We start from the raw sequence: 15,085 nt of genomic DNA, 5'->3' as shown, positions 1-15,085 counted from the left end.
GAAAACAAATCTCTTAATCTCAAGTTTTTACCACTAAATCATCATCTAAGTAGTTTCATATCTCTCATCTTTGAGTTTTATGGAAGTCATATGGATTCTACATGTAAGATTTCTTTTAAGCTATCATACGGAAAAAGCACACACACAGAACATGAATTCTATGTTCAACACTTTATTTTGACTATTAAAACTTTAAAAATGATTACAAAAAATTAATAAAAGCCAATAACTAAAATATAAATAATAATCAAAAAGAGATTCTTTACACTTTTAAATAAGAAATTCATAAATTGTATGTTGTGTTTTTTTACCATTAATTGCTACTAATATTAAAACAACACTCCTTTTTTCTTCATATTTTTCATTTTCATACATATCACATCTAATTAAAATTGAAAAGTAATAAAATTATATCCAAATTCAATAAATTATTAAATTAGACCCTTTTTTCTTTTCTTTTCTTTACTTTTTTTTGTATAATTTACCCTTGATTAATTTTTTTATGTTATTTTTTACTCCTTAATTAAAAAGAATTTATAATAATTTAAAGATGCTAATATAATAATTTTAATTTACGAGATGGCAATTGCGGTTAAAGCAAAATGCAGGAGCCAAACATTTGGTTAAAAAAAAAAATTATTTACTGTTCATGGCCCCAACGCAGACGCAGGGTTAGAAGAAGCAGTCAAGGGCAAGGTTGTCAATTCCGTTTCGTTTCGTCTGGAATGGCCGAAACGTTCCATACCAATTCAAAAAACGGAACAAAACGGAACAAATTTCATCTCATTTTAAATCTCGATCCGTTCCGGATTTTTCGGCTAAATTCCACCCGGAACGTTCCTGTTTCATTTCACATATTTTGTTCCGCTCTTGAAAAGTCATTGAATTAAATTGAACCTTGTTCAATTTAATTAATTAAATCACCCAATTATAAAAAGTTCTTTTTTATTACAATTTTCAATAACAATGATATTAATAATAATATTAAAAATTATTATTACTATTTTCATTAACAATGATATTAATTTTTTAAAATTAGATTTATCACTAATATATATGGTTTATATTCATGTTGTTTTTTTCATGTTTATACTTTGTAGGAATTTGAGCAAAACAAAGGATGCTTTAAATTATATTAGCCTTGATAACATTAACCTAACTTTGTATTTAAAATATTTGTGTTAAAACATTTTACTTTCATAATATTTTGATATTTTGTTTAAGTTGAATTGTTTTAAGTTAAAGATCTATTTAATCTTGACTATTTAGAAATATTTTAAAATTTAAAATTATATTTGTTTGGCATTGTGTTTGTATTGCATAATTTATAATTAATTTATCTTGAATTTGAATAATGTTTGTTGAATATATATATATATATATATATATATATATATATATGAACAGTACAACCCCGAAATGGTACACCAAAATATTCCAAAACTGAAATATTCCATTTCAATTAAAAAAACAAAACACTTGCCGAAACAGAATTGACAACCTTGATTAAGGATGCTTTCACATGCTCCCTGCTTGTTTCAGTAAATAATTGAGCTCTCATTCTCTACGGGCTCTATCCATCGTAATAAATTAAATCCATGGGGTGCCAGATATTAATGCGAATGCCAAGCCATCACTAGCTTTCTTCTTCTCAATGATGATTAGGCTATATGTTTGGATTATGGTTAAATTATCTTATTTTTTTATTTTTTAAAATAAAAATTAAATTAAATTTTTATAAATTAATATCAAAAATAAATTTTATAAAATAAAAAAATATTACTTTAATATATTTTAAAACATAACTACCAACCTATCTGGTCTAGTAAAATAAAATAAAAAATTTAATTTTTTATTTTTAATTGTGTTTTATTTAAAAAATTAGTGTTTAACATTATTCAATGACACTAATGATAAATTAGACGGAGATCGCAATCCCAATTTTATTTCTGATGATATTTTACCTGATGTTGTTGCGCTCTTAAAAAATCAAGGAAATTGTAATCCTTGTCGGATGTATTTCATACGTGATGGAATTGTAAATAATTTAATAGAACAATAAAAAATATTTATATAAAATATTATTTATTTCATGATGTAATAGTAGTAGTTAAATCTAAAATATTTAAATTAAAAATCATCAATATTAATATATATTTTTTGAAATTATTTTACAACCTCAATTTGAAAAACATTCTTAACCAAACACATTAAATTATTTTTTTGTTGAACCTCAATTTCAACCACAGTTTTAACCAAACATATATAAATATCAAACCAACCTCAACCAAAAGTATTTTTTATTTTTTTATTTGAAATTGATTTTTTTATGTTTTCATATGGTTTTAATATGCTAGTATTAAAATTAAATTTTAAAAATAAAAAATATTATCATATATTTTTAAATAAAAAACATTTTAAAATGAATAAATATAATATAAAATATGGTTTTATATGGTTTTAATAAGCTAGTACTAAAATTAAATTTTTTTTAAAAATTATCATATATCATGGCATTGCGGGTAGGCTGGCGCCTCGAGATATAATATATGCACCGTATGCACGAACTGAATTCTAGTATGGAAATTATCATTATGCCCAAGAATTCTTCTTTTTCCTTTCTTTCTCTTTGACCAGCACTGTCCCATCCATGATTTAACTTTGAATAGTGAAGAGCAGAATATTCCAAACAGTTAAACAGTGAGACAAGAAAGATATACAAAATAATCAGAATGGAAGCTTTACAGGTAATTGGAATGATTCTTTTCCGGTATTTTTGTTATTGTTTTTTAATTTATATAGTTTTTTTTCTCACCCTAGCAATACTATTTATATAAAAAAAATAAAAAGTTAAAAAATCACTTATAGCCCCTTTAGCTTGATAGTTGTTCCAATTAATACATTTTCAAATAATTTGGTCACATTAAACCCTTGCTCTCAATTGCTAGTTTTGTGAGCCCGTTTGATTAATTTATCAAATTTGATGATGGCATGTGTCCACCATAAAATATAAAATAAATTAAAAAAATTAAAAAAAAAGGTCAATCAGTACTGTTAACATATGTATAAACATATCTAGAAGATGTATGTATTTTTTTGGAAATTGAAGAAAATAATTTAAGAAATTATAATTAGCAGCAGTATTGCATTTACATCACATTATTAAATCACAGAAAGAGAAATTAAATATCAAGAAGTAGAGTCCATCCAACTTTTTTGGTTTTTTTTTTCCTTAGAATACAATAAAATATATTTTTACTCTTAGAAAAGATAAAAAAAAAAAACAAGGCATATCATTTTTTTTATATATATACATAGATAATTATCGATTTATTTAATTATATCCTGCCATAAATTTTATTGTTTACACTTAGAATTTGTTTTATGTAAAAAAAAACATAAAAAAATATATGTTCATTTTTTTTAGATAAAAAAGTCTATAACTATGAAAATTAAATAACTAGTTAATTCCATTACAAGAATTATGGGAGTTAGTTCAAATATTTAATAGGATTATATTATTTAAAAAAAAAGGATCCGCACATGATGATTTTAAGACCAAATCTTATTAAAAGTTGCACAGACAATTTGGTCACGTTATTATCCGCACATGATGATTTTCAACCGTAGTTTTTTTCCCCCAAATAACGGTGCATTCAATGCTTATTTTCATAGTTTTGAAACTTAATCTAGTTTAATAATTAAATCACAAGTTAGATAAATTAATCCGGATTAACCCGGATAAAAAAAAAACATGAGACTCTCTATTTAACACAGAGTTACAGATCATCCACTCTCACTCTCCCTCTCACTCTCCCTTTGTCTCACTAGCTGCAAGAGCTCTTTTATTGTGAATATGGCAGCTGAGGTGAGCCTAGACTACTACTTGCTTTCCTGCTCTCTCTCACGATCCTAATGAAAGGTCAAGCTGGCGATTGAGTGAGGGGTCTTCGGGAACCTCTGTACGATATGAAGAGTTCTCCAGCCGTCAATATCAACCCGGCTTTCAGCAGACAAAGGACGCGCACTCATCCAGATTACGAAGAAAAAGAATCTCTCAATTCAATTACGAACCGTTGTGAGTGAACCTGGAGGGGCAAAATCAACAACTTTGATCACTAGGGATTTGTTTGGTGGTGGTGATTCTGTAGAGAGCGAATCTCAAGAATTGCACCTCAATTTGCAAGTGCCAAGTGGATGGGAAAAGCGCTTAGACTTAAGGAATATCTTTTACAAGTGCCAATTCTTTTGTTTGTTTCATGAGATCATCGAAAGGTTCTTGTTTAAAATTATGATTTTTTCTTCCTTTTGTTTTCTTCAATTTCTTTCTGTTGGTGCGAGTATTGATTTACTTTGAAATCCTCTGTTTGGTTTCTAAGAAAATGTAGAAATAGGAAATGAAAGTTTAAAACAACTTCGTTTCAGGTCTACGTAAAAAATAAAAGAGGTCGGGTTTCAGCCAGGTTTATCCGGGTCGTTCGGATTCCGGATCGACCTGTCGGGTCGACCGGGTTTTGCCGGTCTAACTCCCTGGCAGGTTTTTACTAAGACCCGGACCGGTTCCATGCCTGGGTCGCCCGGGTCCCGGGTCGATCCGCCGGGCCAGTCCGGGTTTTAAAACAATGCTTATTTCCTTGAACTTTTAAATTTATTTCTCAAAATAAGATAGTTTTTGCAACATAAACATCAAATCAACTTAAAAAAAAAATTATTACGGTTACAATTAAAAAAAATACTAAAACGTATATCAATAAAATTTTACTATAATACTAGATTTATTGTATCATGTATTGGAACAATGTAATAATATTTTTTCATTCTTAAAAAACTAATAAAACTTGATATTAGGGGTAATTGTTTTTTTTTTTTATGGGATCCATTGGATATTACTAAATTGATTGGGGATAAATTTGTCTATACATATTTTTTAACACAGTGAAATCATTTTATTACCACTAAAAGCAAAGTTATTAAAAATGGGATTTAAGAGTGTTTTGATCTTTTTTTTTTTGTTAGCACAGTGAAATAACTACATTACCTTTAAAAACACAAAAATTAAAACAAACATCTAGGGGATTCTTTGTAATTTCATTATGGCCTTTTAGTTATAAGCAATGTGAATGGGGAGCAAATTATTTTTTAACAGATATAAAAATAATTAAAAAAAAATAAAAAGTGGATAACATGTGCAACGCACCGGCCAAAGATTAAGAGGCACATGTCCTCTTTAGGTTGTGTGTGTGGCACGTCCTAATAATCAAATGTCACCTTCCGTGATAGGATTATAAACGTAACGACATCCTCTTCATGATGACCAGGTGCGTGTACATGGTTGAGCTAAGCAGTTAGACTCTGGTGGACTTTTTCTTTTCCTTTCTTCCTTTTTTTCTCGCTCCTCGCCTTTAATTTTGCGTCATCCCTTCCAAAAATAAACGTGTACTGTAGTTTATATTTATATCAATTTTAGTCATCATTATTTTGATTGTTATTTCTTTTGCTTTCAATGCTTTTTTAAGTTGTTTTTTTTTCAATTTCATCCCTAAACATTTTATTTCATATAGTTTTTTTATCCAGTTTGGTCCTCAATTTTTTTATTACTATTTTTTATTTTTTTTATTTTTCTTGAATTGTTTGTTCAATTTCATCATTTAAAATTTTATTTCATTTAATTTTTATATCTAATTTGGTCCTCATTCTTTTTATTACTATTTTACTTGATTTATTTTATTTTTCAATTTAAAGCTTCATTGTTTCTTTCATTTACCTTTTATACTAGATTTTGTCCTCATTGTTTTTATTGATATTTACTTTATTTTTTATGATTAAGAATTTTTCTTTATGATTTTTTTTGTATTTGCTTTGTATGGTGTAATCCTAGTCTCATGGTTTAGATCACTTGGTTTTGAAAATTAATCTGATTTAATTATGAAGTTTTTTTTAGTTCTATTTTTTAAATTAGTTTTATTTTAAATTTTATTATTCGACATTAGATTATTGGGCCCTGAGTTTCATTATTTTTTTTGCTTTTCTTTTTGTGAGATTATCACAATCTCATATCATGGGTCGCGAGTTAGTCAAGTTAATCCGGGTTGACTCAGGTTTTTTCTCTCAAAGTTTCATTTTTTGAAATTGATTCTGTTTTTTATTTTTATCATTTGGCTTTAAGTTATTGGGCCTTCATGATTTTTTTTCCTTTCTTTTCTATGGGATTGTCCTAATCTTTTATCTTGGGTTGATACTTAGTCGAGTTAACTGAGGTTGACTCAAATTGTTTTTTACATTTTTTTTAAACTGATTTTCTTTCAATTTTATCCTTCAACATAAGAGTATTAGGCCTTGAATTTCATGATTTTTTCTACTTTTCTTTTTGTTGGGTTATCTCGATCGTATATCCTAAGTTGTTGATCAGTTCACATAACCTGGGTTGACTCGAGTTTCATCATTGTTTTTACTTGATATTTGACCATCATTGTTTTATTCCATTTATCATGTACAAAGTTATCCTAATCTCAAGAACGGGCCATAAAATTGGCATGCTAACTCTAGTCAGGTTTTTATTTTATCCTTTTTTAAAATTGATTTTTTTCAATTTGTCCTTCAACATTTGATTTATTAGTAATTTAACTTTGATTTTTTTTCATTTCCCTCATTATGAGGTTATCTTCATTCTCATTCATTTCTTGTTTTGTTATCAAATAAAATCATTGCGATCTATTCAGAATATTTAGAGGGTGTTTTTTATATATAATATTAACAAATATCCATTTTCTTATTGTAAAAAAATAATGATTTCAAAAAACACATTCATAACATTTACGCTCTCTTTTCCTGCGTTAGAAATTAACTTGGAATCCTATCAATATCATGTTAGTTTAACATGCTCTCTAGCCAATCAGTTGGTTACACGTGACATTATTATATTCATATAATTACATATTTTCTATTAACAAAGGCTTAATTTATCTTTAATATTTATATATTATTAAATTAATAAATCTAATATTTAATTTGATTCTAGAGTATAGTCCATGGGACAAAAACTCTTTGCAAAGAAAATTATAAAATTGTTATAATTATGAAATTTCTATTGCATCAAAACATTGTTCCTAAAATATTCCTGGTCAATGCTATTTTAAATACTAAACATTTATTAGAGTTATAAAGACTAGTACATATTATTTTTCTTCTTTATAAAAGAAAGTAGTTGTTCTCATAAGCTAAGGTATAAGGAATATCTAGAACTAATATATAAGTGTTTGTCATAAGACATGTACACTGAACTGACCCGCATGAGAATTCCCTATGGAAAGATCATTTATATCCATTAAAAGGCTTACATGACGGTTGACGGTTGTGTAAGTGATCTTTAAACTTGAAATCATTAGTTATCTTATATAGAGAATGTTATGTTTTAATTTTGATTCACGTTATCTTAATTAAGGTAACAGAGGGGCATACATTGGGTATAAGTATAACATGAACTATACAAAGATACTTAAGTGATCAAGAGAGGATTCATCACCCTAGGTAAATTAGGGAAAATTTTTCATATGTTCTCAAATAGTTTTGACTGATAAATCCTTGGCCAAGGTGGAATGAGATTTGAAAAGAGTTTCAAATCTTATTCAAACGATCAATGACTACTATTATGTAGAGAACAAACATGATTTAACTTGGCAGACATACTTCATGCTTTAATGTTAAATCAAAATATTATTGATGAAAATATATTAATTATACTAAGAAAACAGTCACTGAAATGTTATGTCAAACCACTAATAACATTTCTAATATTTAGGGAATTGATTAGTATTTAAAAGTAAATTTTTATCAAGGTTTTATATCATCATTTTACACTTGAAGTATCAATAATTCCTTAACTAGAGCATGTTTTATAATAACATGTCTAATAATATAAGATACCTTTAATTTATGGTAAATATTCATCTTAAATGTAGGCCTATCATATAAATCAAAGGATTGATTGATGAGTTTAAATACTGAAATTAAGAAGACAAAGAGAGGGCTAAGCTTAGAAAAGAGATGCTGGTTCAGTCCAAACTGGAACACCATTTGGTTATTGATTCATAACTGGAGTTGTAGAACTTGGATTTAGGTCTGGTTTATATGTATGGAAAGTTAAGACATAGGCCTAAAACTTTCATGAATAGTCTAAGATTTAAAAGTGCCATTTTCGAGTTCAAATGGTAGCAACAATGGAGAAGTCGGAATCTGTCCTGCAGCCCAGACATTGTTCAGTGTTCAGCCCATATCTCGAGTTCTAGAAATCCAAATGCATCGATTCTTATTTTGTTGGAAATCTGAGACAATTTCCCAGAACTTTCATGAAGACTATCTATTCAAATTATGATGTTAGCAATGACGTTTTGTTCAGACAAGAAGATAAGAATTGTCATCAAGTCAAGATGTGGCCACCCACTCAACAATTAGTTATCAAATCAATAGTTTTGAATTTTGGCCTATAAAAGGAGGCATTTGCCATGCATTTAAGCATCTTAGTGTTTAGATCAAGATCACTCTCTTTCTTTATATTTTGTAATATTCAAGTTTTATTCCATGTTATATTTTGCTTAATCTCTTGTTTATACTTTTCATTTCCTTTACTATACTTATATAGTTATGTTCTTATCTTGTTTATCTATGTTTTTTTTATTCATAATGTTCAACTAAGTTTATTATGTCAAGGTGAAAAGGTTACACTAATAGTGTAAGAATAAGTATAGTATAAACTTAACATGGACTTTAATGTTTGATACTAACATGTTTTGTATTTATTATCTTACTCACTCTTAATACTTTGCTTGTTAAATGGTTAATCTAGATTTGTGTTGAACAACCCTTGATACAACAAATACTTGACACTTTCATAGCACAAGTGTCGGTTATACCATGAATAAGTTATCATCATGAAAGGAACTTGATTTGTTGTTAACATAAGTTATCACCATGAATACTTGACAATATTTACAAGTATTGACATTACTCAAATAAGATAATTAATATAATCATGTTAACAATTTATAATCCAATTGGAAACTTCTTTGTGTGTGGTTTCTAATTGAATAATAAAAAGAGTTTATATTATACTTATTGAAATACCATTAATGGATCCTCTAACCTTGATAATTGTTTTATATTTGTTTAAATCCTTACATCAATATCATATCTCAAAGCTCTTTTCAACTCCTTTTCTGTTATTATCTATTTCTTTATTTGTAGTTTATACAGTTAACCTCCATGTGGTTCGACCTCGGTTTTCCTGGGTTATTTATTACTTCAACACTCCTGAACTTGGGATAAGACATCAATCTTTTGATCGTGTCAGGAATCATGACACGTTGCTAGATGATACACATGATCTTCAAATATAAATTAATTAATTGTTGAATTGATAATAAATTAAATTGCTTAATTTATTTAATTCTATTTAATCAGAATTAGAATTTATATCTGGGCCAACATATTAAGAACCTAATAGATCACAAATATTAAGAACCATTAGTCAAAAATTAAATTCAGATGATTTAATTAAAGTATGACTTGATTAAATTATATTTTAGAAATTAAGGACTATAATATAATTAATACAGAGACTATATTTCTAGACCTATAAAAATCAAGTAAGGACTTGATTGAGTTAATTTATAAAATTATCTTGAATTAATATATGAATGTTATTTAGAGGGAAAAATTGATATTTTGCCTATTTATAGGTTTTTTCATATTTCCCTATAAATAGTAAGCTATATCTCTTTTTTTTTGTATGATTTAAGACATTTCTTACTGTTGGTTCATGTGGATTACCATTGGAGGTCGGATAATTGGATGACTTGTAGTTTGAGATAACTCAACCTTTAAAGAATTATTCAAAGCCAAAGAAGATTAGATTTTCAGGTAACAAAATCCCTAAACAACTCTAGATCTATCTAACAGGATCCTGAGGACTCTCGAATAATTTTGTTTTATTGTTTCCATTGTGTTTATGATATTTGAAAACCCATCATTTCATAGTGTGAATACAATTGCTAGTTACTTCCTAAACCCTATCCTTTCATCTTCTACTTCAATTCTATCATTATGAAATTTGTATGGCTTGGTTCATAATCGATTATGAATTTGGTCTCTAAATATTTACGAGCAAAGTTGGGTATTTCTAAATTAATAATGGGTGTTTTTGGCCCTTATTCATGTGAACTAGTAAAAGAATTGGCAAAAAGAAGTCATGCATATGGTTTTGTATATAGAACCATTGTTCTTATTTTAATTAAAGGGTCAATCTTGTGGAATAAAATAAAAGAACTCCCATAACTTTAAATTTTATTACTATTTTATAAAATAAATAGAAAATATTAATAAAACATTTCACATGAAACACATTTTATGGTATTTGACAAGTAATGATTTAAAACATGGTGATAGTTAAATGATGATGATGATGATGATGATGATGATGTTGTTGTTGTTTAAGTAGTGGTGATGATGGTAGTGACAATGATGTTAGTGGTGATGATGACTGATGGTGAGATTGTAGTGGTGGTGACGTGTTGGTAGTGGTAATGATGATGGATGAGATATGAGTGATGACAACAACAACGATACTAAAAGAAATGGCAATGGTGGTGTCAGAGGTAATAGGGATGGTTAAAATTGTTAGATGATATTGTAAGTTAATTATCATAGTAAAAGCGTAGAAAGATAATGAAATAATCTCTCAAAAAACTATCAACATGCAAAATAATTTCCCAACGAATTAATCAACTACTTTTATAATTTGATTATAAAATATTTTTTATTAACCATTTTTATTATGAAATATTTTACTTAAAAAAACAAAAAAAAAATATATATATAGGCTCCGTTTGTTTGCTGGAAAGTAGTTTCCTTTTGGAAAGCGAATTCCGGGGAAAGTGAATTCCGGGAAAATATTTTCCGATGTTTGGTAGTGTAATGAAAAATAAGTTGGAAAACATTTTCTAGTGTTTGGTTATGTTATGAAAAATGAACTGGAAAATAACTTATTAATGTTTTATTTTTTTCAAGTTTATTAAAATAATGAGGAATAAATCTTACAAATTAAAAAGTTGAATGGGAATAAAATTGAAAAAAAAATATAATTTCATAAATTATCTCATATAAAATAAATAATAATCAAAATAATAGAGATCAAATAAAAAATAAAAAAAAATTGAAAGATGAAGAAATTAAAATAATAATAATTAACATTTCATAAATTATTTCAAATAAAATAAGTAACAATTAAAAGAATGAGGACCAAATTTGATAGATAAAAAATTTCAATAAAAAAATGATAAGAAAAAAGTAAATAGCAATTATAAAAATAAGGACCAAAGTTAATATAAAAATTAAATTTTAAGGGATGAAATTAAAAAAAATAAATATTCAAAACAAAACATATATAGCAATCAAAAGTTTGAGGATCAAATTTGATATAATCAGCAAATAATGATATTTCTAAATTTTTCACAACTTCTGGAAAGTGTTTTCCGCCCAAATTTTTCAGGAAAACACTTTCCTGAAAACCAAGCCAAATTTTTCTTTGACTGGAAAGTGTTTTCCGTTGACCAACTTTTCTAATAGCAAACAAACACATGAAAGTTTGGAAAGTGGTTTCCCGGAAACTACTTTCCGGAAAACAAACATTGCCAAAAGGGAAAACACTTTCCTGGAAACCAAGTCAAATTTTCCTTTGACTGGAAAGTGTTTTCCGTTAACAGGAAAGTGTTTTCTTTTAACTGTAAAGTGTTTTCCGTTGACCACCTTTTCTAATGACAAACAAACACAGGAAAGTTTGGAAAGTGGTTTCCCGGAAACTACTTTCCGGGAAACAAACATGGCCTAAATGTAAAATATTTACTCAAAACAAAGCGCCTTAAACAATTAAAATTTTAAGTACCTCCTAGTTTATTCAATTAAATGAATTATTTATGCCCAAAGAAAATGACAAATTAGTAAACTATTAATTTCCTATTAAAATATCAACAATGATGTGAAAAGCCTCTAATACAACTAGTTGAGTAATATTTCTCGATGAGACAATATTTTTTAACTGTAAAGATAATTTTAAATATGTTTTCATGTATTAAAATCTAGTACCTCTTTTATTATATTTAAGTAAACTATCCAAGTTTAGATTGACAATTCATAATAAATTATTTTCTTGTAGTCTTGCAAATCTATTTACTAACTAAATTAATTTAGTAGCAATAGATTAAAAAAAGTATTGCATGTGAATTACTCTAAATGTGTTGGATTCTACACAATTTTATATTTTAAAATCTATTAAGATCTAATTTTCAATCTATTGTGGGATGTATCACATACATAAGGAAAAAAAAAGTTGGATTTTAATGTTATGATAAATAAGATTTATTAATATAAATTTTTTTTGTTTCTTATTATTTGGTGAAAAAAGAAGATTGAACATTAACAAATATACTAAAAAAATAGGGTGGCTATAATTGTTTATATAAAAAGTAAAACTACTCCCCAGTTCTTTCAATTAATTATTATACTTCAATTTTTTTTAATTAAATCTTTTTGTGACATAATTTTATGAGATATAGTTTGAGATTGAGAAAGTAAAAGAACTAAAACTGAGAAGACCAAATTGTTAAACAAGAGGAAACTACATTTCAATCCCTTTTGTTTTTTGGAATTTTTTTCTTTTGATCAAAATGATCATTTTTTTAAATGTTTTTAGGTTTGAGAAAGGAGAGAGAAACTCACTGAAAAACAACAAAAAAGAGAGAAATTTATTGGTTTGCCACGTTCCAATAGCTTTGATTCTCACCTTTACCTTTTGTTTTAAGGACCCTTGTTGGTCCAATTCTAGGGTCTTTTTGCCCCAAAAGCAAGTAAATACACATTTCCTTGAGGCATGTGCTCTCACTGTGGCCACTCTCTTTTTAGTAGTGAACTTTAATGACAAGTACCTGGTGCTAATAACAACATTGATTTGATGTAGGAGAGGCCTACCTAGAATAACAGTGTAAGCCAAGGCCATGTCAATGTCCATGAATGTTTGTTTGAGAAAGACACACTCAAGGTGAGTGCCAATAGTATATGAGATCTCCAATGTGCCCTTCACTAGTATGCCCGAGCCTTCTATCCAAATTAGAGGAGTTTTCACATGAGTTAATCTTAAAAGGGTTTATCCTTATCTATCACTTCTCTAGAAAGGATATTAACTGCACTGCCATCATCCACTAACACTTAATGAACTTGATGGTTAGAAAGGATTGTGGAGATGACTAGGGCATCTTTATGGAGGAAGGTTACCCCCTTTCCATCTTCTAAAGTGAAGATGATGGGCTCGTGTCACAGGTTCTAAAAACAAGTAGCTATAAAGACTTGTTTTCCACACTTTCTCTTCTCGGTGTTGGAATCACCCCCTGTTGAAGTGCTATCCAAGATCACATTAATTTCAGATAGTGCCTAAATAGATTGGTAGGGCTCTTCCCTACTTTTTCCATGATGGAAAACCTTTTTCACAAATTGACAGAGATAACTTTTAGCTATCATCCTTTTGATTTCTTTCTTCAAAGTGAAACAATCTTATGTGTCATGTCCTTTATCCCTATGGAATAGACAATACTTCTTAGAAGTGCAAGTGTTAGGTGGTGATCTCATGGGCGGAAGATATTGAACAAATGCTTTACCCTCGATGGCAGTAAAGACTTTTGTAAATGTGGCATTCAATATAGTGGTGTACATTTTAGGGTAGGTTAGGCGTTTCCTGGTTGGTCTCTTTTGACATTTAATAGGGTTATTATCCCTTCTATAAGAGCGATCTCGCTTGAAAGATCTCTTTGATTGACTTTCTTTATAGAAATAGAGAGGCATATATTATAGCACATTTGCCTCTTCACCTGTATATAGTTCTTCATGGTTTGCTTTAATTTCAACAAACTTCTATTTGGTAGAGCATACAACTTTTTCCACAAAGCTTTCCTCTTACCGTATTTATCAAGGCCTTAAAAGCCATTAGCTTGATTAATTCCTCAACCTTGATCATTTTCTTATTAAACCTCTTCAAATATACTCGTGTGGACTCATCATCTGCTTGAGTAACCCCAAAGAATTTTGTGAAACTTTTTTTAGCTGGGATGCTTGTGCTAAACCATGCTACCAATTGGTGTGAAGGTCACCAAAGCTTATAATGGAGCCTGACTTCAAATTATTACACCTTGTATTTAATACCATACACATATTGACCCTTTAAAGGTTTAAGAAGGATCTTGCACATGACATTATTATTCTGGATGACAAATTCCAGGATTCTCTATATATTTTATGTATGTTTTTTTTTTTTACCATAGTTGTACAAAGTCATCTTGGTGGAAATATAGTCATTGGGAGTACAAGTGCATAACACTTATCTTGACAAGAGAGAATCTCATATCTAATGAAGAATGGAGACATCTTCATGTGTATGCTCCCCCTGCAACTACTTTCTCACTCCTATGTCTATAAAGTTATAAGGAGTTTGAGGTTTCTGGCGTGGAATAACGAGATCGATGGCTAGCCTTCTTCTCGTAATGGCTAGATGAGTGTCGATAATACTTGTTATGTGCATGAGCATCATGACAACGTGAACGCCCTTTAATAGGGCTTAGTGACCATTAAAGATGAAAGCCTTATAACGTGTCATTCTGCCAAAAATCTTCTAGATAATGCAATTGTTTGCGGGTTCTTAGTGCAGTCTACAATGGTAGAGCTATAAAAAGGGTGTTGTTGTAGGTGCTAAGACTTGTTCAGGTGGCAAAACCTGATTTTGCCTCTAAGCTGCCAACATAACCTATGTGAAGAGTTGCACTTGGTTGATAAGCTGTTCAAAGTTTGGTTGGACAGAAGTGTCCACTATGGCAAGAAGATCTGTCATACATCCTATTCTAAGAGTGTCTTAGTTATTTGTCATTGATGGTGATTAGAGATAATAAAAAACTAGTACTGGTAGAACAATTGATGACTTTTTAATCATATTCTTATAACGATACCATTTGATGATGTTCCAAAATATAAAGTGCTTAGGAATAATATATTT

The sequence above is a fragment of the Populus nigra genome, chromosome 3 (genome assembly GCF_951802175.1).
Source record: "Populus nigra chromosome 3, ddPopNigr1.1, whole genome shotgun sequence".
Lineage (NCBI taxonomy): Eukaryota > Viridiplantae > Streptophyta > Magnoliopsida > Malpighiales > Salicaceae > Populus > Populus nigra.
The sequence above is the reverse complement of the archived record's forward strand: the minus strand, read 5'-3'. Positions refer to the sequence as shown.